The 21,873-nt window shown below is 43.3% G+C and overlaps 2 long non-coding RNA genes across 2 annotated transcripts in view; one reads left to right on the forward strand and one right to left on the reverse strand.

Annotated features, from left to right (window-relative positions):
* The window catches only part of LOC129146845 (uncharacterized), a 32,083-nt gene extending 28,137 nt beyond the window's left edge, over positions 1–3,946 (forward strand). Inside the window, exon 4 of the long non-coding RNA XR_008554122.1 lies at positions 3,920–3,946. This is a non-coding gene — a long non-coding RNA (uncharacterized LOC129146845). The remainder of the gene's footprint in view (positions 1–3,919) is intronic.
* Positions 3,458–21,703, reverse strand: LOC129146847 (uncharacterized). The gene is made up of 3 exons (XR_008554124.1): positions 21,581–21,703; positions 4,558–4,659; positions 3,458–3,485 (listed from the first exon to the last, which is right to left on the reverse strand). It is a non-coding gene; the product is annotated as an uncharacterized LOC129146847 (long non-coding RNA).
* Between the last annotated feature and the right edge of the window lie 170 nt (positions 21,704–21,873).

Consider the following 21,873-nt stretch of genomic DNA (forward strand, 5'->3'; position numbering starts at 1 on the left):
CTTATTAGCTTATTTATTAGCTAATTTTATATATCCTATTAGTTTCACTTGTATGTCCCAAGTCTTTTGCTTGCTTACTATCTTGACTTAATACTTACGAGTTTTATCCGTAGTGTCAGTTTTCTGTTTTCTATAGAAGAAGACAATGGCCAGGGCATATAGCAAATGGACAATGTAGTACTTGAGAGGCAGGCTCTGGTGTCTAGCCACGAAATTCATAATCTGTAGCAGAGGGTCAGAGGGGACAAAGAACCTTCCTATGGGCACCATCCCAAGCAGGGAAGTCATAGTTTATAGAGGGGAGACATGAAACACCGTCAGATGCACAAGTAAGGATGGGCCTTGATATTGCTGCCTTGTTGGACATTTTTTTGAAATAGAGAAAATACACATAGGCAGATAGATGACAGATGAGAAAGAAGAGAGGAAAGCCTGTTTGCACAGCGCAATAGAGTTCTGGAAAGTGCTCGTCCCCATGCACGATTGTATCTCTCTGTCTTTGAGGAACGCGTAGAAAGAATAATAAAAATGCCTTTGCCACCCATGGTTCTCCTACACTCTCCCTTTGCGATTTCTGTTGACATGTACACTCTTGTTGATGCCATAGGAATCATTTAAGATAGGAACATGAATTTATTTGAGCATGTAACTGGAGATCTCTGTTGTCACCCAAAATAAAGCCCTGACGTGTTTTAAAGACATAGAAGATCAAGCCCTACAGTTGCCCTGTCTGGCCACTAGATGGAGGCGTGCACCAGTGAGACTGTGGCCGTCCCTGCAGAGGCTGTTCCCTCAGCTCCCATCTGCTGCAGAAAGATGCGCGAAGGGCTGGTGACTCTGAGAAATGAGACAGGCAAGGTGATGGACCTGAGGGAGGAAGTGAAGACAGAACATCCTGGGATCCAGTAGCTGGCTTTCCAGTCCCAGCTCCACTTCCTTCCTAGCCCCACAGCCTTCGACACTTTGCTTTTTTTATTAAGAAATTAAGAGCAGGCGGGAAAGCGGTGCAATGATGCTGGGAGCCCAACCACAGCTCCCCGGGAAACTAGGAGACGTTATATTTGTTGAGGAGGAAACACCAGTGAGAAATGTGTGCACAAAAGTCTTTTTTTTTTTTAAAGATTTATTTATTTATGCCTACAAGAGCTGGGGTACAGGGCAGAGAAGCAGGAGTAGAGGGGTGAGAGGATTCACCAGACAGAGCAGGGAGCAGAACAGGCAGACGGACTGAAATACACTGCTGAGGGGAGCAGCGGGCGAGTCAGGAGAGGTCTGCTGCACCATGTGGGTTGCTCCCTGGCCGGGGATCGAACTCATACTGCAGAGGCTGTGGATTGCTTCATAGTGCGGTGCTTAAACCCTTGCGCCACCAGGGAGGCCCCAAGCTCTTCCTTTTAAAGAACAGGTGAAAACCACATCTGTAACACACAACTGTGTCTATGTGTCTTTGTGTGCGTGTGTGTTCAACTAATAAAAATCACGGACCAAAACACAACTGCATTTAATCCCATCTTCCTTCAAATCACAAATTCCCAATAGTGATATTAATCTAAGTGCTTCAAATTTTGGACAAAAAAAAAATTCTCTTTCAGTAACAGTTAAGCCTTTTCTGGGAAGGTTGTTGTAGCTCTGATGGGAAAGACGGTGGCGGCCAGACCATGTGATGGTAACAGAGAAACAGGCAGGTAGGTAAAAACTTTTGGATGTGAGTGAGAGATGATAGAGAACGGTGTCAGTAACAATTAGCTGCAATACATATGTGGGTGTGCAGTAGTGCCACGAACTGATTTGAGGAGGAAATGCAGAAGGCAAATTTGGGAGAGGACACCAAAAGGACCGAAACTTGGACGTAGGAAGCTTCACACACCTGTGTCTCATTCCACTGGCTCCTTCACACAGTCAGTTGGGTGTGAAAGTGTGGAGTTCAGAGGAGATGTCAGGACTCCTTCCAAAGAGACATACCAAGAGGTGAGAGGAAACCAGGACAGGGTCTTGTCAAGGAAGCTAGAAGAGAGTATTTCAGCGTGTCGCTTAGGCAAGGCCATTGAATGCTGTGGGGTCAACATGGGGGGCTGGCATGTCTCCTGGACTTCCAACATGGAGGCCCCTAGTGATTTTGGCAAACGTGGGTTTTGTGGCATCGTGGAGATGAACGGGTTTTGAGGTGGGTTGGTAATGAGTGACTACAAGCTGAAGAAGTGAGTGTTGACAATTGTTTTGAAATGCCTTTCTAGAAAGAGAACAGATATAAGGTAGTGACCAAAAGGGATTGTGTGTTTAACAGTTTAGCTACATTATTGAGATACAATTGACATAGACCTTTGCAAAAGTTTCAGATGTACAATACAATGCGTTGATCAATGTACGTCCTGTGAAATGATGTAATTAGGTTAATACCCGTATCTCACAAAGTTATGTTTTTTCTTCTTTCTTACATTGTGACAAATCTTTTTTTCTTCTATTAAGGTCTATTATTTTATCAGCTTTCAAATATGCAATGTAGTTTTGCTAACTGTTGTCACCATGCTGACATTACATCCTCAATGGCTGACTGAGTTTACAACAGAAAGTTTGTACCTTTTGAAGCACTGCTGCTGCCACTCATCTCTCCTCTGGCATCCACCAGTCTGTTCTCTGCTCCCTCGTGGGAGTGAGTTCATGCAGCCTTTATCTTTCTTTATTTTTTTAAAGATTTATTTATTTATGCATACAAGAGCTGGGGCACAGGCCAGAGGTGTGGGGGGTGAGAGGATTCACCAGAGACAGAGTGGGGAACAGAACAGGCAGACTGACCAAAACACACTGCTGAGGGGAGCAGCGGGCGAGTCAGGAGAGGTCTACTTTGCCATATGGGTTGCTCCCTAGCCGGCAGGGCATCAGACTCATGTTGCAGAGGCTGTGGATTGCTTCATAGTGCAGCACTTAACCCCAGGGAGGCCCAGATGTGATTCTTAAGTTTCACTGAAAGGACTGTGTCATAGCTGAGTCTTTACATCCATTATTCTTTAAATGCCAGTGTTTTCATGTCAGACTCCCTTCCCCTCGCTCCATAAAGCAGCATTTTCTGATGAGTTGACATGAAAGGAGGATTATGTGTTGAACGGACGAATTCATTCATTTGAGGTTTTGGCATCTTCAAGAGCAGGGTGGATACCTTATGGGAAAAACTCAGAAAGTCAGAGGGAATATCTCACAGTATGTGAAGACTCCTTTTTGGCCATGAAGCCTGAGGCCGGCATGTGAATGAAAAGAAATCAGTCACAAAAGGACACATATTGCAGAATTGCCCTTCTATGAGGTGAGATTCTACGATAAAAGGTAGGGGGATGGTCCCTGGAGCTGATGGAGCAGGAGCTTTTGATGAATGGGGGAAGAGTTTCAGTTTTGCAAGATGAAGAATTCTGGAGGTGCTGCTGATGGTGGTGGTTGCACACCCAGTGGTTAGCTGGATACTTTTATGAGAGGCAGGGGGTGATCCTATTCCGCTGAAACACAAATAATGATGTAAACTAAAAAAAAAAGCAAAAACATTAAAAGTCTTTGTCTAGTGAAAATAAAGATAGTCAAAATGGCAAATATGTGTATTTTACCACAATTGAAAAAGAACAAACAAATGTGTGGAAGCTCTCCAGAAAGCCTGGCTCAGGTGATCGATAGGTTGCAGTGAAAAGACCATGTAGCAGGAAGAAAACTGAGTTGTAGGTTTCCCGTTCGGCCCACTTAAATCACTTCCACATCTCAGTAGTTCCTGATTCTGAGTTGATCCAGTTCAATCCAAAGAGACCCACAAACCCAGATTCCATGCCCAAGAAAGCCAGCTTTAAAAACCAAATATGTAGCAAACAATCGAAGAGTCCTAGCTAGCACATATTTCTTTCTTTCTTTGTGCAAAGATGTCTTTTTTTTTTCTCTTGTTCAGGTCAGGAAACTTTGCCAAGATATAAAACAAAGAACAGGTAATTAAGAACTGATGTGGTTAACAAGCCTCTTCTGTTCTCATTCATAATAGAAGAGCTTCCAATTTCCCTATGGAAAAGAAGTTTTGATTTCAGCGATAAGCCCAGAACGTGGAATTAATTGAAGTCCCCTTTGGCCTTTATACCAGTTGTCTCTAGGAGAGTTGGCGCTGCGTAGGGACAGTTTTTGGAGAACTCAGATTAGATTAAAAGTTGCTCAGGGGAGCTCTTTGGGGAAGCAGATCAGAGGAATTAAGAACTAGCCCTGGAGGTGACAGGAAGCATGTCAAGGTCAAGCTGGGTTGAGTTGGGTAGAGCATGTTGGGTAAAGCAAGGTGCCTCCGAGACCCCAAATGGAGAAAACAGACTCTACTACAAGCCTCGCCAAGGGCGAACACTAACTTTAGCGGAGGCAGCTTGCCCAGAAATTTATGGCCACGCTTTTCCAAAAGAAAATACAGCAAAAGTCCTGACTCACCTTTCCCAGAGGAGCAAGGCTGAGGTCAAGAGAAGGTTTCCGTAGTGTAGTCTTCCCTGTCCCCCTGTGTAGTTACCGCCCTCCATCCTTTGAGAACTGGAATGAATTGCTTTAGTAATTTACCTCTGATTTTGTGTATTGGTTCTGCAATAGGAGAAGCCTCCAAAGCCATTTCACCTGGAATCTCTGGTGCTGTCTCCTGGGAAGGAAGGAAGATCCTGAAATCTGCAGACATAGAACATGCAGAAACAGAAAGCAAATTTTTGTTATAATAGGGAGGGAGCTAGTCCAACTTCCACCACTTGGATTCCCAGACCCGTGTCTGATGTGGGAGAAATATTTTAATCACAGGCATGGATCGTGTACCTCATTCTATAGATCAGCTTTCCAACCCACTGGGGTGTCTTCAGACGAGGGAGGACAGTGATTCCACTTGCCAGGGACCCTTGGTGCCTTAGGATTATTACATTTCATACATGTGAAGAGGTGTGACCTGTACTCCTAAGTCATACACAGTGTGTAAACCAATGTTAGCGCAATACAAAATGATACCATTTTTAAAAAATGTTTTAACTATTAAAGTAAAAACAAAGAAAACAAAATTGTTACACTTGTTCAAATGTACCTTTCCCAGTTCTGAGTCCCAACTCTTCTCAATTAATGCCTAAAGGTTGACACCAAAAAAACTAGAGAGGCAGCTAAATCAACTTACAATTCTGCAGCTCAGACTATTCAAATGTGGGTGTACCTCAGTCCTGTGGCCACAGCTGACCAGTGAATCTTTAGGACCAGATGTTCTCAAGTTCTCTGACTGCATTAAGCTGAGTCTTTTTTTTTTAAAAAAAGGTTTATTTATTTATGCATGCAAGAGTTGGGGTACAGGCCAGAGATGCGGGGGTGAAAGAGTCCACCAGAGACAGAGTGGGGAACAGAACAGGCAGAGTGACTGAAATATACTGCTGCATGGAGCAGTGGACCAGTCAGAAGAGGTCTGCTGCACCATGTAGGTTGCTCCCATGTGGCCGGCCGGGGATTGAACTCGTGCTGCAGAGGCTGAGGATTGCTTCGTAGTGCAGTGCTTAACCCCTTATGCCACCAGGGAGGCTCCAAGCTAAGTCTTTAGTGCCGTGAGTTTGTCATTTTCTCCTCACGGCTCCATGGAGCTGTCAGTAGACCTCCAACTTCATAATCTTGGCATCATCATTCCCAATATAAATCTTAAATGCAACAGCCACTTTGTGTCTCAAAGCTTTGTCTTGAAAAAGCTCTTCATCCTCAACAATCACAGAAGCCATTTAAATGCCTGCTCTGTCACTGCATGTCATAGGCTACCCATGTCCTGTTTTTTATCGGTCATGAGATGCCACTGTATCCAGTCCAGTGTGATTACCAGTCTCAGATTCCTATCTTGGGAGTCTGCTTTTTTTAATACTACCATGTGGTACCAAAGGCTGCGTCAATCTGTATCCAGTCCAGACAAACACAAGTCTATGTATTATAAATTACATCGTTCTACATGTCTATGAGCTTGAGGGAGACCCCAAGTTTCTTAAATGCTGTAGCAGGTAGGGGAGATGTCAGTCTAGATTGTCCAGGAAAACAAGCACACACTGGGATGGTCTGGCAATGGGGCTTGTGTGTGCTCAAGAGTTTTATGGAGACATACGGGGTGCGCCTGTATTTGAACACTGACATGATGAAGTGTGTCATATAGTATCTGGTGCCAGGTCATGGCTATAATTCATATAAATTTTTCTGGTTCTTTCTGTCTCTTTCAACCTTTGGTCCTTAGCATGTTTATCTTTTTTATGAGCTTCCCCTGTCACTCCAGGTATGAGTGTCAGGGATTTGTTCCCTCCCTGGACCTGTCACCTTAAAGCACTGTGATACTTGGAGGGACAAGAAAGAGGTGAATTCATTTGACCCATTATGCACCCCTTTGATCTCTGAGACCTGGAATTATCATTAAGTAATAAATGATTAACAGAGAAGTCTAAAATGGATTATGAAAGCCCAAGTTTTTCTTATTTAAGAAAGAAAGTCTTTATTCTCTCCTGGTTTTGTATCTACTCAGTTTTTAATTAGTATCGCACAGGTGGTCCTCATGTACCCAGTTTCCATTTGGTGAAGCCAATGCACAGGCTACTTACATAACTCAAACCTTGTAATGGCAGGATCAATAATGATGTTAAATATTAGCCTTTGGGGTGAGTAGGTAGGGCATCTGTGTCATTTAGTTTTAAAAGTACAGGGTACTCGTTTAATCATTTGGACAAATAATACAGGTACTATGTCACACACTTTGGGCTTAATAGATACTTTTTTAGATTTATTTTATTTATTTATGCATAAAAGAGCTGGGGTATAGGCCAAAGGTACAGCGGGAGGTGAGAGGATTCACCAGAACAGAATGGGGAGCAGAAGTGTCAGCATATTTTCTTCTTAAAGCAATGCAACCAAGCAACTTTATGTTCAGAGCCAGAAATGGGAGAAAATAGAACCAGGAACATGTAATAGTTTGAGCCATTTGCCAATTAGCTTAAAAAGCTGCCCCAAATACCTATTTCTGGACCCAGCATGCACCCAGTACCTTATAAATTGCTTTACGATCCCATAAGATAATTTTGTGAAAGCTACTAATCAAACTTTGACAATAGCTTCATTTCTCAATGTCGGTTTGCCTACGATGTTGTGTTTACATGTTACTCAGTAACTCAAAATTTAGAAACTCAACAATTATGGAAAAGCGTATTTATTGGTTTGTTGTGTTAGAATTCTCAGAGGTGGTTCAACAAGGAGAAAAGTAAACCTGGTGGAACAGAGCATGCCTGTCATGTTGTCGCCATGATGCCAAACTGCCTTCGTGGCGATTTTAGGGATGAAGTTGATTGTTTCCCATCCTCAAAAACTTTGAATGGCAAAGCTAAGGCAAATATTCTACCATCCAGTTTAGGATGGGCATTAAAAATATCTATTAAATTGGGCCTCCCTGGTGGCGCAATGGGTTAAGTCTCAACACTATGAAAGTATGGGCAGCCACTACAACATGAGTTCTATCCCCAGCCAGGGAGCTGACCCACATGGAGCAGCAGACCTCTATTGTCTCGCCTGCTGCTCCCCTCAGCAGTGTATTTCAGTAGATCTGCCTGTTCTGCTCCCCATTCTGTTCTGGTGAATCCTCTCACCTCCCGCTGTACCTTTGGCCTATACCCCAGCTCTTTTATGCATAAATAAATAAAATAAATCTAAAAAAGTATCTATTAAGCCCAAAGTGTGTGACATAGTACGCTACATCACAGATTCTGAAACCTGATTTCTGTGTTCAAATTCTAGCTTTGTCCTTTCCTAGAGAAATTTCATTAAACCTTCTATGCTTCAGTTTCATTATCTGAAAAGAGATAATACTGGGTCACAGTGCAAAATTCCTTACTTTGAGTTCTTGTTCAATGAGTTCAAAAGTCATTGCTGTCGGGATTAAGAGCCTGTGGCGTGAGGAATCCACCAAGATCTGAGTACTATTTTGCCACTTACTGTCATAAAAGTTTGGGAGAGGGCCTTCCCTGGTGGCGCAGAGGTTGAGCGCTGGGTTGTGAGGATGCCCACAGCCTCTGAAGCGCCAGTTTGATCCCTGGCCACCAGCGAGGATCCCACAAAAAAAAAAAAAAAAAGGTTTGGAAGAGTTTGCGTAAGTTCTGTGAGTTCTGTGCATCAATTTCCTCTTGTGTAAAATGGGAAGAATTGTAGTCATGATGGCAAAGTGTGGGAGCTATATTTTTAACATGAGCTCGTTATTGTAAAGCTCTTAGATCAATACCTGAGGTAAAATAAGTGAGATATATTGTCTTGGTTGATTGGTTGGTTTTGGCAAGTTCTTCCCGAGGAAAACTTTGAGGATAACAGGCAGCATCTCATCCAAGTACTGATGACAGGAAAATAAAGCCATACTGAGCCAAAGCGAAAACTTTCCAGGCAACATAAGAGTTTATCTTACCGAAACAGTGCTGGTTGCCTCATTTTTTCTTGTTGCTCAAACTGACCACAAGGACTAAATATTGTAATTCCTTTTCTCTCTAACCCCTGACATAGTTCGTAGACTGTAAGTTAAACTCAACTGCAAAGTTTCAAAGCACAGTGGTAACCAGGGCATGAGAAATGAGTTAGATGAAAGATTTGCAAAGATGTCCGAAGACTTACCAAGAAACAGATGACACCAGGTTCTGGAAGAACATCATTTCATTCAAAGTTGATGAGAGAAAAACAACCTCAACTACACTGAATGAGAGAGAGAGGACACGTTATTTAGGGACCTGCTTTTGTGTTTCATCATTTTGCTTAGATGAATTTCCAAGACCTTATTGAGGATGTGAATAGAGGATTTACTAAACTTGCTTGACTGAATTAAGAGAGAAGCAGTGTCAAAGATGACTGCAATAGAATCTCAGCTAGTAGGAAATCAGCTCAGCAATCAAAAGAAAACAGAAGCCAGAATGAGATTTGTCAAGAAGGACCTCCAACTTAGCAGTAGAAAATCAGCTCAGGAGTTTGACAGGCCTACAACAGCTGTGGGAATGTCCAGTATTGCCTGACAGTGTGAACAGTAAAGTCCCAAAGAAATGACAGCTATTGCTTCTATCATGTGACCCATGTTCTCTTCCCCACAGTTGGGATTCTTATAGGTGATGTGGAGTTTAGGGACAGTCAAGTGTCCAGGCCAGCACCAACTTTGGGATCTTGTGTTCTTATACTTTCCAGACTGGCTCTTTCTAAAAAAGCTGGTGTCGCTGTTGACACAAAGCTGAGGCACCAGTGTCCAGACAGATAATGAAACTAAGACAGCCAAAGGGCGCGGGGAAAACCCAGAGCCTCCTTCGCAGGGAAGCTGATTTTCCAGCCACATTGACTGGGGGATCAAGTTAAGTCATGGAGACCTGGGAACTGGAACCGTCCCTGACCTAGTCCCTATTCATAACATCAGCAGAACCCTAACCCTTCCAGATTTCAACAGGTATTCCTGGGCAGCAGCATGGGTGCTGGTGAGGGCTCTTGGCTCTGTGGTTAAGGGCTCAGCTGCTAGCACCACATGTCTCTCAGGGGTGTTGTTTGAAGTCTTGCCTCTTGCCAGAAACTTGACATCCTGGACAGTAATTCCGGGAAAACCTCAGTCGGGATGGGGTGACCACCCTCCCATTAATGCATTCGGCCCCCTGCCAGGACTCACTCAGAGGTGGTTGCCTGGTGCTTTGGAGTATTGCAGATTTATTTTCCAGGTCAGTGCCACCTCCTCGGAGCAGGCAGAGGTGCTAATGTTATTTATCCGAATAGGAGTGTTTGCTGGTTGCTTAGAAAGCCAAAGATGGAACCCCAGGTTTCTGCAAGGGAGGTTTCAATACCATGAGGAACACAGCAGAACCAACCTTTCTCTGAGTCTCGATTTGAAAGGGCATATAAAGGGGGAGGAATAAGGGTCTTCTCAGGCAAGCTCAGGGAGGGACCAGCTGGTCTCCTTAACCGACAGCTTGTCAAAGCTCTCGCTCTGGAAGTTTTCTTTGTTCTTTAACTGGGCAGTGAGGTTGTCTATGAAGTGCAGGTGTTGCTGATTACCTATTCAAAGGTAGTGCTTAAGGATGAGGCCAGCAACCACACCTTTGACCTCACACTAATAGCTGGACTGGGGTACCAGCTGCATTGCCCCCTGACATGCTGCACCCCACCACCCCCACCTCAACCAAAGTTTGTGCACCTGCACCCTGCTCCCAGGAGCATGAACTTCCCCACGTAGTGCCCACATCACAAACTAAGGGATGGCCTTCGCCCCTCACTGCTCTAGCTCCAGACCAGTGGTCACCGATTCTCTTCACTGAAGTCCATCAGCCCCCTACCGACCCATTTTGGACATCCCAGGACAAGACTCAGTTCTCAGGTGGGACCCCATGTAGCTGCTTCCTCTCTCTGAAAACCTTACGGCAAGCAATGATATCCATAAATTCTTCCACTATTCCCCAGGCAAAATGTGAGTCTCTTCATACCCTCTACACTCTCCTCACATTGCCTTTGACAAAAAACAAATTTGAGCCGTCCCAGTTAGGGTAACCGACAGAGTTGGTAGGTTGCTGAAAAGCCAGCTCCAGGAGCACAGCCTGCACAGACAAGTCCAAGTCCTGAAAAGAACAGAAATAAAGCTGACCCACACCCCCACCTGCACATCACCCAGGATTGAAATTGCAGCCAATCACTGCTTGACTCACTCCCCCTAATTTGCATATCTTAGCACCAATTGTAACTAGACTTTTAGTCTAATTTGCAGAGCAGACCTGAGTGGGAAGGAGCCTGCCTTGTCTTTGTGTCTGAAAGCTTTCCCCTCCCGCAGGCAACTTGGGACACAGTTCAAAGACTTATTCAGTCTGTGCTTCCCAGGTTATTATCTCAAATTCCCAACTAAACAAATGTTATTTGTTCCAGCTTTTAGTTTCTCGGTTATCACTTTCTTGTAGAGTCTTGACACTTCCAGAGCTGTCCATGATTTCACCAGAAAGAGGCTGGAGAAAGGCAGACCCATAAGATGATTTGGAAGGCAGGTCTTTGAAATACCCGAAGGGGCTACGATGGCAGAGAGACAGCTTTTTCCAGTCAACAGAAGGAAACAAGAAAGACCATCTCCAGTCTAAAGACCTCCTGTTGGCCCCTTGAGTGAGATGGGTCCACTCAGGTTGCTTTCCAGTGTAGCAGAGTTCACAGTTCACAGAACCTGCAAGAGGGTTTGGCTTCCATCTTAGTAATGTGGTTTCTGCTTCACATCCCACATCTTCTTCATATCCTGTGTCTTCTTTGAATGGTTGGCTTTCTTCTGATACTTTATGGAGGACACAATTTAAGTTTGTAAGTGAATTAATCCTGATCACTGTTGCCAAAGATAAAGTCCTCTTTCATCAAAATGCTTTTGCTAAATCATCCTTACCTCTGAAGTTTCAAAGGGAAAAACAAAGTCAATCTTTTTGGAATAGCTTCTTTGCTGGTATCCTGACTCCATTTGGTTCTAACTTCCACGTGGGTGAACTCCAAAACAAATATAGAGTCTTGTAGCTCCAGAGTGAGTGCTTGGTACAGACTAAAATGTAACTATTCAGATTCAAGCACAGCTACTCCTTGCTTCTCCTCAGCAAGATTTTGATGCCTGCAATTGCAAATCCTTCCCTCTTGCTTTTCTCAAATCAATTTGAAATGTACGTTGGTGAATGTGTCATAATATGCTGATTGCCAATTTAGGAAATGTGACGACTAGGATAGGAACTGGCTTAAAGGTTTCCTATGATTCTGTAAAATATTGTCTGAATGATATAAGCAGAAAAGAGAAGTCGGTGCACTTTTCACAGACTGCATTCCTGGGGCCTGGGCTGAGCATTCTAGCTGCATGGAACTTGATTTCAACAGCAGCATCTGCAGCCAATAATGTGCCAGGAGGCAGCATTTAGAAGGAAACTGTTCTAGAAAAAGAGGCAGATGGTACAACACATGGCATCTACCAAAGGGGTCAGTAACAAGCAGAAAGTGAAGATCCAGAGTGAAGACAGAAATGGCCAGAATCAGCCTTAAGTAGGAGACTTCATAATAGAGGCTGGAATGAGAGCCTATGAAGATCTCCTACGCCACGAGACACGTCAGCAACTGTCCATGGCTTCCCTTCACTGTTCTTACAGTATTAAGAACTGACCAAGGCTCTTTGGTTGTACACAGCTAACACATTCCTTTTGGTAGACTTTATAGCTGTCAAAAGTTAAGAAATAGAGGAAGACAAATTGCTCCCCTACAACCTTGCTACTGAATTTTAATGATAGAATTCAGATAGAATTCTGGTTTCAGAATAGAATTCTGCCACTAACAAAGTCACTCATTAGGCAAACATTTATGAACAAGCAAACATAAAAACAGTTCACATAACCTCATCTGGAAGCTCCATGTAGTCCCAGCTCTGTGTGCATGTCTGTGTTCTCAACTACCCCTTAACTGGGAGGTTGGCTTGAGACAGATACAGCAATTTAGAGGTAAGATTTAGTTAACCCGTTGGTAATCAAAATTCTCTGAAATCATGGCTGGACACACAGAAGCATTTAGAACCATGCGTGAGGATTCACTCCACAGGAAGAGGAGTGTAGGGTATCGCTTCCATGATAATGTCTAACATATTTTAGCTTGTGCATTTATCTTGAATGCTGCTGATCCAACAATGTTCATGTCTAGCACCCAGTGTGCCAATTATAAGATACTCATTTTACCAATGAAAATGCAATCATTTATGCTGGATTTGTTTGTTTACAAGAGCTATTAGACCTTGGTATCTACAGGTAATTCTACAGGTAATTCCACAGTAGAATTACGTAGCATGGCTTCCCACTTGGGTCTCAGCTTAACTCTAGTCTCTACAGAGATCCATCGCATTCAGTTTTGATCTATTGTGGGTTAAATTGTGGCCCCCCTACAAGATCTGAAGTTTAAATATCACCACCCTCACCTGTGAATGTGACCTTATTTGGAAATAGTGTTTTTTACAGATGTGATTGAATTAAGATAAAGTCATACTTGACTAGGGTGAACCTTAAAGCCAACAACTAGTATCCTTATAAGGAGGGACCCTATCCTATGAGTTAATTGTATTTATTTTATAGTTCCGATTATTGGGATGTTCAGTTACTCGATTAAGTCTGTCTTTCACTAGTAAGATAGAAACTTCCTAAGAGCAAAGATCCTACTTATTTTGTTTATTTCTGTATCCCCGATGTCTTTAAGTGTGCTTTGTATGTGGTTGGTGCTCAGTAAACACTACTGAAATGAATGAATGAATATGACTATATAGGTTCCCCAGGGCTGCTAAAATAAAGTACCACAAACAAAATCACATTTAACAGCCAGTCATCCTTTTATAGTTCTGGAGACTAGAAGCAGCAGCAATTCTAGCATGGGGATGGTGAGATGTAGTGCACCCCTTACTTCAATATAGGTGAAGGGTGTCCTTCCTGGAGGAAGCAAAGCTATCGGGTGTGAAGAAAAAAAAATATGATTGAGGGTGAAACTAGCAGAAAGTGTGTAGTGAGGAAGTCAGGATCCTGGGCCAACTAGACCTAATCTAGTGAAACTGATGAAGGGAATTTGCAGCCCCCACACTCATGCACATGGTTAAGTGCTACAGAACCAGGTAAGGTATCTCCCAGTGGATATAAGTACTGAGTTTTCAATAGACTGCTTTTTAAGGTCAGCAGCAATGTGGTGATGAAGTACTTGATAACACCAGTGAATGCAAAGCTAAATCGATGATACCTCAATAAAAAAATTAACTACAAAGGACATCAATTCATCGTATTGCTTCTTTTGCTATCCATTAGTTTTGTGGTCAGAATCAACTGCATTGGAATCCATGACCTCGAATAAGGCATTTAGTGAGTCTCATAGATGGTAGGGCTGGCAAAGTATGGTGCATAGGAAATCAAATCCAAATCTAAGACATGTCTGTTCCGCTGAGAACAAATTGCTGTGCTAGCTATGACAGGGATGTTCAAGTCTTTGCATGCCATGAGGTATCTGGGGAGGCTTTGCATACCTGAGACATGCCACCATATTGAGGTCTCAGGACTGGTTGCTGCTGTGATAGGTAAGCTCCATACTCAGCAGCCAAGTTAGCTTGGTGAGGGGAACTCTGGTGCTGAGTTTCGGCGCGGTCTCCATCTTTGCGTCTCTGTCACTTTGTGAACTCATTGAGCAGGCAGAGTAGCTGAGCAAATTGCTGCCGTGGAGTGAGAATACCTAGTTTGAAAACACCCTCAGCAGTGAAGGATTTCCAGTGGAGCATTCACATGGGACAAACTTTCACTCTGGGACTATGCCAAATAGCTCTTCACACATCACTTCCCTATGACTTGTTACATATCATTCACCCGTTAATTCTATCATCTGGCTAAGATTTTAGCTAAGGTAGATTACATAGATGGATGAATGGATGAAGGGAGAGAGACACAGAGTGAGTAAGAGAGAGACAGAAGATAAGAAGGACAGGGTTTTCTCAGGCCATGCCTTCAAGGCCAAGTGGGTGATGATCATATTCACTGCTCAAATTTTTGCCCACAAGAGGACTTCCCATCAACACATTCAGTTATATCCCTAAGTGTGACACATACACCCAAATAGTTCATTTTTCCCTGATAAGCAATTGCCAGCTGAATTACTGTATATTATGTATAAGATTCTGTATTGATTTTCTCTAGGAAACAATTCTATCTAGAACAGCAGCTGTAATTAGAGTTACCATCTGATTAAGCATACAATAATCTACTCTTTTTAATCTAGATCCCTCTGACTTTTGCACAGACTAAAATAGGGGTGTGATAAGATTTGTGACCTATAGAAGTGTCTGCTAGTTATTTCCTAATGTCTGTTTTCTTATTCCACAATAATAGAACCATTGTTTTCAGTTTGGCACATGGCCCTTGTTCTCTTACACCTAAGCCAGAGAAATAGTAGCCCAGTTTGTGAGTCCTCACCTACAAACTTGAGAACAAAAAACAAAACCCCAAATGAAATGAAAAGGGTTTAATAAAAAGGTTTGTTAGTATGTGACTAAGGGGTACTTGAAGACCCCCAAACTGTTAAATGGTGCATGCTTTAAAAGGAGGTCTGTCCCCAGCCAGCCAGGGAGCTACCCACATGGCGCAGCAGACCTCTCCTGTCTTGCCCGCTGCTCCCCTCAGCAGTGTATTTCAGTCAATCTGCCTGTTCTGCTCCCCACTCTGTCTCTGGTGAATCCTCTCACCACCCCCCATACCACTGGCCTGTACTCCAGTTCTTATATGCATAAATAAGTAAATCTTTAAAAAAAAATAAATAAAATAAAAGGAGGTCTGGCCATCTGCATGCGCAATGGCAAAGGACTCATACTCTGAACATGAATGCTTAATAGAATTAGTGTAATACCATGTCATGGGTCATTAACCAGCCAGACAAGCTTGGCCCAAAATGGGGCTGCTGAGGCCCAAAGCCTGTAAAAAATCTAAGGTGTCTTCTGGTGGGGAGTCACAAGAAAGGGATTAGGCAGATTCCAGAGAGCTGAGAGAGAAGGAAAGAACCTACATTGAAAATGTACTGATAGGGGGGCCTCCCTGGTGGCACAAGGGGTTAAGATGCAGCACTATGAAGCTATCTGCAGCCACTGCAGCATGAGTTCGATCCCCGGCCAGGGACCTAACCCACATGGTGCAGCAGACCTCTCCTGCCTTGCCTGCTGCTCCCCTCAGCAGTGTATTTCAGTAGATCTGCCTGTTCTGTTCCCCACTCTGTCTCTGGTGAATCTTCTCACACACACCCCCACACCTCTGGCCTGTACCCCAGTTCTTGGATGCATAAATAAATAAATCTTTTTAAAAATGTGCTGATGGAGGGCTGTGGAGGAAGGTCAGGGCACTGTGTCCAGGCCAGGAATCTGTAAAAACACACGGGGCTCCAGGCTCGTGTCCATACTATATGACTAATACTATATTATTTATCATATTATTATACTCTTTCTTTGAACTGAGATCCCGACCTTGAGGATGCCTGAATGCGTGCCAGACAGTGAGGCCCTCAGAAGTTCCCCAAGTAGGCCAGGATGCACCAAGGACAGCAAAGTCTGGCAGCTGATAACAAACTCTGGAGGTTGAACATGGCAGACCGCATGAACATGAGCTCTAACAGACTGTTCTGATCAACTGATTCACTAGTGACTAACTTTTTTTCTTTAACTCCCTATAAAGCAGCCAGCAGTGAGATGTTACCACAGCCTTTTCAGGGTGCTGTGCCCTCCGTTCTCTCAGATCAGTGGCAAAATGGTCTCTTCAGGGCGATATGCCCTCCATCCTCAGATCACTGACCACCTATCTAAATAAAGCTATTTTTTTTTTAAGATTTATTTATTTATGAATAAAAGAGCTGGAGTATAGGCCAGAGGTGCAGGGAATGAGAGGATTCACCAGAGACAGAGTGGGGAGCAGAACAGGTGGATCTGCTGAAGTACACTGCTGAGGGGGGCAGTGGGGAGACAGGAGAGGTCTGCTGCGCCATGTGGGTAGCTCCCTGGCTAGGGACTGAACTAGGTCACAGTGGCTGGCAATAGCTTAATAGTGCTGAGAATTTAATCCCTGTGCCCCCAGGGAGGCCCTACACCTAAAAAATTTTAAATAAATGAGACCAACCAAATGATTAAAGAAAAAGAAAAGGAAAATGGCTTCCAACTCTCTCTCTCTTCCCCACCTTCTTTGTGGCTGAATGAAGACAGCAATTGTGTGCTCCTACTCATATCTGTTACCACCTTCTTCTCTCCCTCTGTCCCTCCTTGTCTCTGCACCCCTCCTTGTCTCTGCACCCCTCCTTGTGTCTGCACCTCCTTCTTGTCTCTGGATGAGCTGAGGCTCCACTGCCCATGCCTTCATTGTCTTCCCTTTCTGACCTGCCTACCTCCCTTTCAGGGCCTCAGACTACGAATCTATTTCTTCTGCTAATCTAACCCTTTAGGCCAAGGATCTTTCTGAGCCTTCATCCTCTGAACTCATGGCAGCCTGCCCTTTTCAAGTTAAACCTAATAAGGATCCAGATAAACTTCAGATTTCTTCCCTGAACTAAGGCCCAACTGCAGGCCATAGTTAAGGAGCAACTGAGGACACTCATAGGTTTGCTGAAGAATATAACATCAGCCCACAGACTCACAAGCCTGGTTTTTCTGACCTATTTTAATTAATTCCCATGCTTGTTGGTAAGGATCCAGTCAAACATTGTATGAAACTTACCAGATTGGAAAATCCTGAAAAAGATTTAGATAAACCTAGCTTTTGGCAAGAGGCTGGGAAACTTGCAGAGAACTTCAGCAAGACTTTCCCATGGTTTTTCCTAAGCTTATTGAGTAGGAAAAAAAGCCAGGCTTGTACATAAAGCTTGATGGGTCTGTTCAGGATTATTATAATTGCTTCAAATTGTTTTCAAATAAAATTCTGGCTTACCCTTTGATGCTGAATCTACAAGGTGGCCTTTAATTCTGTTTGTTAATGACTGAGCCAAGAGCTTTCCCTTTTAGTTAGAAGAACTGGGGTACAATGGGAAGCCATGTCTACTTCAGATTTAGTTTCCAAAATAGAGCTCCCATATTTTCAATTAGCCAACCAAAAGAAAATGACAAAGGTCCTTTATCTTCAGCCATGCCAAAGGAAGGATTTTATATAGACCCAAAAGCCTCTTAGCTTTGGCCATTACTGTACGAAGCCAGGACGTTGGAATACAGCTTGCCACAACTTAAAGAATCTAAATATGTGCAGTTTCCCGACCAGGTTTTCCAATATCCTGTTAATTTCCATTCTGGGACATGCAGACTCTATTGGGTTTTTCCCACTCTTTCCTCTTTTTTTGTTTTTAAAGATTTATTTATTTATGCATGCAAGAACTGGGGTACAGGCCAGAGGTGTGGGGGGTGAGAAGATTCACCAGAGACAGAGTGGGGAACAGAACAGGCAGATCTACTGAAATATACTGCTGAAGGGAGCAGCCGGCGAGGCAGGAGAGGTCTGCTGCACCATGTGGGTAGCTCCCTTGTGCTGCAGTGGCTGCGGATAGCTTCATAGGTTGTGACTTAACCCCTTGCGCCACCAGGGAGGCCCAGCCCAAATCTTTCCTCTTAATTGGCTTGGGGAGACAACTTTCCAGATTGGGAGTAAATCTCTCTGTTCTTATTGCAATTAGGGTAATATATCGGTGCTTAGAAGCCATGGCTATAAACAGCATCTACCTTGAAGTATTAAGGCAGTTCAATAGAGGGGATTTCTTTAAAGAAAAAAATTTCTGTTTCTGAACCTACCTATTCCCAATTGTTTACATCCCTGGAGAGAAACCCATCTTTTTCTTGTTAGTTCCTAGACCCGTGTTAACTGATAACTCAAGAGTTCTTAGAAAGACATCATTCTGGATCACTTTTTCCTAAAGGGCGAAATTATTAATTGACAGTAAAGCTCAAGATAGTCAAGCAGGTGATTTAAATGAAACTTTAACTTCCTTTTTTTGCCCTTATGTCTGATATATTGACCTGCTGAATCAAATTCCCTTTTCCTTATGTGATGTTGGCAAAATTCGTAGTACATCTTCCATCGAGATTCAAATATGTCCCTTTAAACCTCTTCCCAGAATTAATTAATACCCTAAAAGAGACCTCTGCAGCTTTAATGGGGAATGTAATAAGCCATGCTCCTTTTGGACAGCTCAAATATCAGGAGCGTTATTTCCATTTTCATATGTGAAAAGGGAGAAAATACTCTTGCGGTACTCACCCCAAGATATGGGGACCTCCACTGACCCACAGGTATTCTAGTTAACAACAAGATCCAAGGCATAAAGACAACTGTCTCTATTAATTTGGTCAGTGAAGGTTTAGCCCTACTGTATGTGCCCTAGAATATTAGTCTGTTGTGGTTGCCGCTGCTATTGTGGTTAAGTTGACGGAGGAAATTGTGGGATTCCTTTTGAACCACTTTGTCCCTTAAGCACCAGAAGTGCTTCTAAAAACCTCACACAGCTACTCTCCTAGTTCCTCATGATCCTCTGACAGATGGAGCATCTTTTCAGCCCCATGATGAACCTCAAGAAACTGAGTAGCTTCCACATGTCATAGTTGACTGATGGTTCAGAATCGGAAGGTGATGGTGAATGTTCAGCTGGGAGGGCAATGTCCACCCCCTTTCATGTCATTGAAGTGGCTCCTTTGCCTTTGGACACTGTAGCCCAACAAGTCAACTTACATGTGCTCATGTGGGCTTGTACCCCAGCCAGGGACAAAATCATTAACATTTGCATTGATGGTGGATTTACTTTTGGACTAGCTAATGATTATGAAATGTTGTGGAAGCAACATGGTTTCCTTATATCCCATGGATTCAAAATTAACAATCACTTTTATATTCAGGAATTGTTGGATGCTATCATTTCACTGGCTGCCTTAGCTATGATTAAGGTTCCCAGGCATTCTAAAATTGACTCTGGAAACTAAAGGAATTCAACTTGCTGAAATGTCTGTGAAGAATGCGTTTCTTAAGAAACCAAAAGCAGCCAAACGTCTGTCATGGTTCTGGTACACATTTCTTCAGTTGATAACCTAGGAGAACTGGTCAGCAGGGCCCAAAATGGCCCCAGAAGAAGAAAAACTGATTGGAAATTCGATAATGTTGATGTGGTAATAAAAGAAAGTCCTGGTTTGGACCATATTAGAACTCAACCCTACCGGAGACTCTCAAATTTCCACTCCTAACCACTGTACGTGTCTTTAATGATTAATAAAATAATACATTCATAGATCAAGATTGGTGGGGAAATATTAGTGAGGCAGCAGAAAGTGCCTACCTTACTCATCCCGTTTATGCAAAAAACACAGGGGCGCCTGTTCTCAGAGTTCATGACACTTAAAATTGTCTTGTAGTCGTTCAATATCTGGCAATTTGGTTTCAGGGAGCACCCCCATCCATGGACATTAACATGCTTTGCTCGCGGTCTGGGGTTCTTGTCACTGCACGGTGAATTTCCCTTGTAAACAGGCTACTAACTCTTCTGTAGCTGAAGTTCTTTTGGAAAATATTATATCTCCTTGGGAAACTCCCCTAGAACTTCAGAGGGGTAGAGGGGTCCATTTTCCTATACAGGAACACTAACAAGTTTGTCCATTTGCTAGTTGCACAATAATTTTATTGTACCTACTGTCCTCAGTTATCTGGATTATTCTAATACACCCACCGTATTGTTAAAACTTAATTGACCAATTTGTTGAGAACTTCCAAATACCTTTCTCTTCTTATTTCTGCCTACTAACTTTAGCATTTATTCTTTTTTTAAAAAAAGATTTATTTATTTATGCATACAAGAACTGGGGTACAGGCCAGAGGTGTGGGGGGGTGGTGAGAGGATTCACCAGAGACAGAGTGGGAAGCAGAACAGGCCGATTGACTGAAATACACTGCTGAGGGGAGCAGCAGGCAAGACAGGAGAGGTCTGCCATGCCATGTGGGTAGCTCCCTGGCCAGTTGTGGATAGAAGTCATGCTACAGTGGCTGTGGACAGCTTCATAGGTTGCGTCCTAACCCCTTGCACCACCAGGGAGGTCTTAGCATTTATTCTTGCTAATTATTTTACTGTGATGTTTGCCACATGGTGATTTTTAAATTTCTGCCACCTCTTCTACATTTATCAATTGGATTTTACTATTTAAAAGAAAGAGTCTGCATTCACATTTCAGTGAGAATGGGTGGGGCTGTGTTCAAGCTGTGGCTCAGTTGCTTGTGGTGGTAATTTGTGGCCACCTTTGTTCAGGAGAAAGATCAGGAGGTGGGTGGTAGGGCCGCAGCCTTGTGATCCTGAAGAAAAGAACTAACTTTCAGTTATGATTCTTGTTCTCTAAATTTTGATATGATACTTTGCCATGAATTTAATAATTACACTTTTAATAGACCATAACATAACCTTCTGGTGACTATATTCATTAAGTCAGGGGAAAAGGAGTGAGGGTTGAAACAAGATGAAAATTTCCTTCGGTTTCCCCAGTCTCTCAGAAGCTGAGAAAAGATACTGTCCGCAGACTCAGCAGGAAAGAAATGATGACCTTTATGAACTCTGATCGCTTAAATAATCTAACAAAGCCTTTTCATGGGGCTTGGCTGGCGGCTCAGGAGGTGCCCTTGAATCAGAACAAAACTGTGATGTGAAAGGAGTCTTAGTTTCTATTTTTCCTTCATAGGAGCAGAAAACACAACCTTTCCTTTCTTACAGAAAACTATAGGTAGAAAAATAAGGGCAGGATCTTTTATCAAATGAATTCCAAGTGTTTTAGGGCTGGGACCTCACCATTCCTCACAATACTTCCTTACAGGCAGGCAAGGGGGGGATTATTTTTCTTTGTGTAAGCCCACAAGGAGGAAAAGGGCTGTACTGTAATAAAAGATGACAAGCTGACCTCTGCAGACAGGAGGGCAGGTGGCCAGGACACCGGACAATTGTGGCCCTCACGGGTAAGGTCTGTGGCCGGGGCTTATACAACTCCACCCACCATCCAACTCCATCCAGGCACTTCTCTAGACCACCCTTGTCAAAATCAAGCCCAAACACATACCACATCGCTGACCTTCCATCCATTCCTTGGTCAGACTTGATCCAGGTGAGCTCTGCAAAGGAATGAAAATAAACTCTATATTCCATGCGTTATCTTCCTCCATGTGCCCAATGCAAACAGGACTAGATGATGTTTTCAGAGCTGGTGGAATGTTGAAGGACAGAGAGGACCTGAGGGCCAGACTGCTGTAACAGGTCTGCTGGCCCCAATACTGAATTTGTTTCCTGGTCTCTTAAATCCCTTGCCAGTTTCACCTCAGCCACTCATGTCCATCCTCTCCTCAAGGATGGAAT

Source organism: Talpa occidentalis, unplaced genomic scaffold (assembly GCF_014898055.3).
Source record: "Talpa occidentalis isolate TD23 unplaced genomic scaffold, MPIMG_talOcc4v2.1 talOcc4.5, whole genome shotgun sequence".
Lineage (NCBI taxonomy): Eukaryota > Metazoa > Chordata > Mammalia > Eulipotyphla > Talpidae > Talpa > Talpa occidentalis.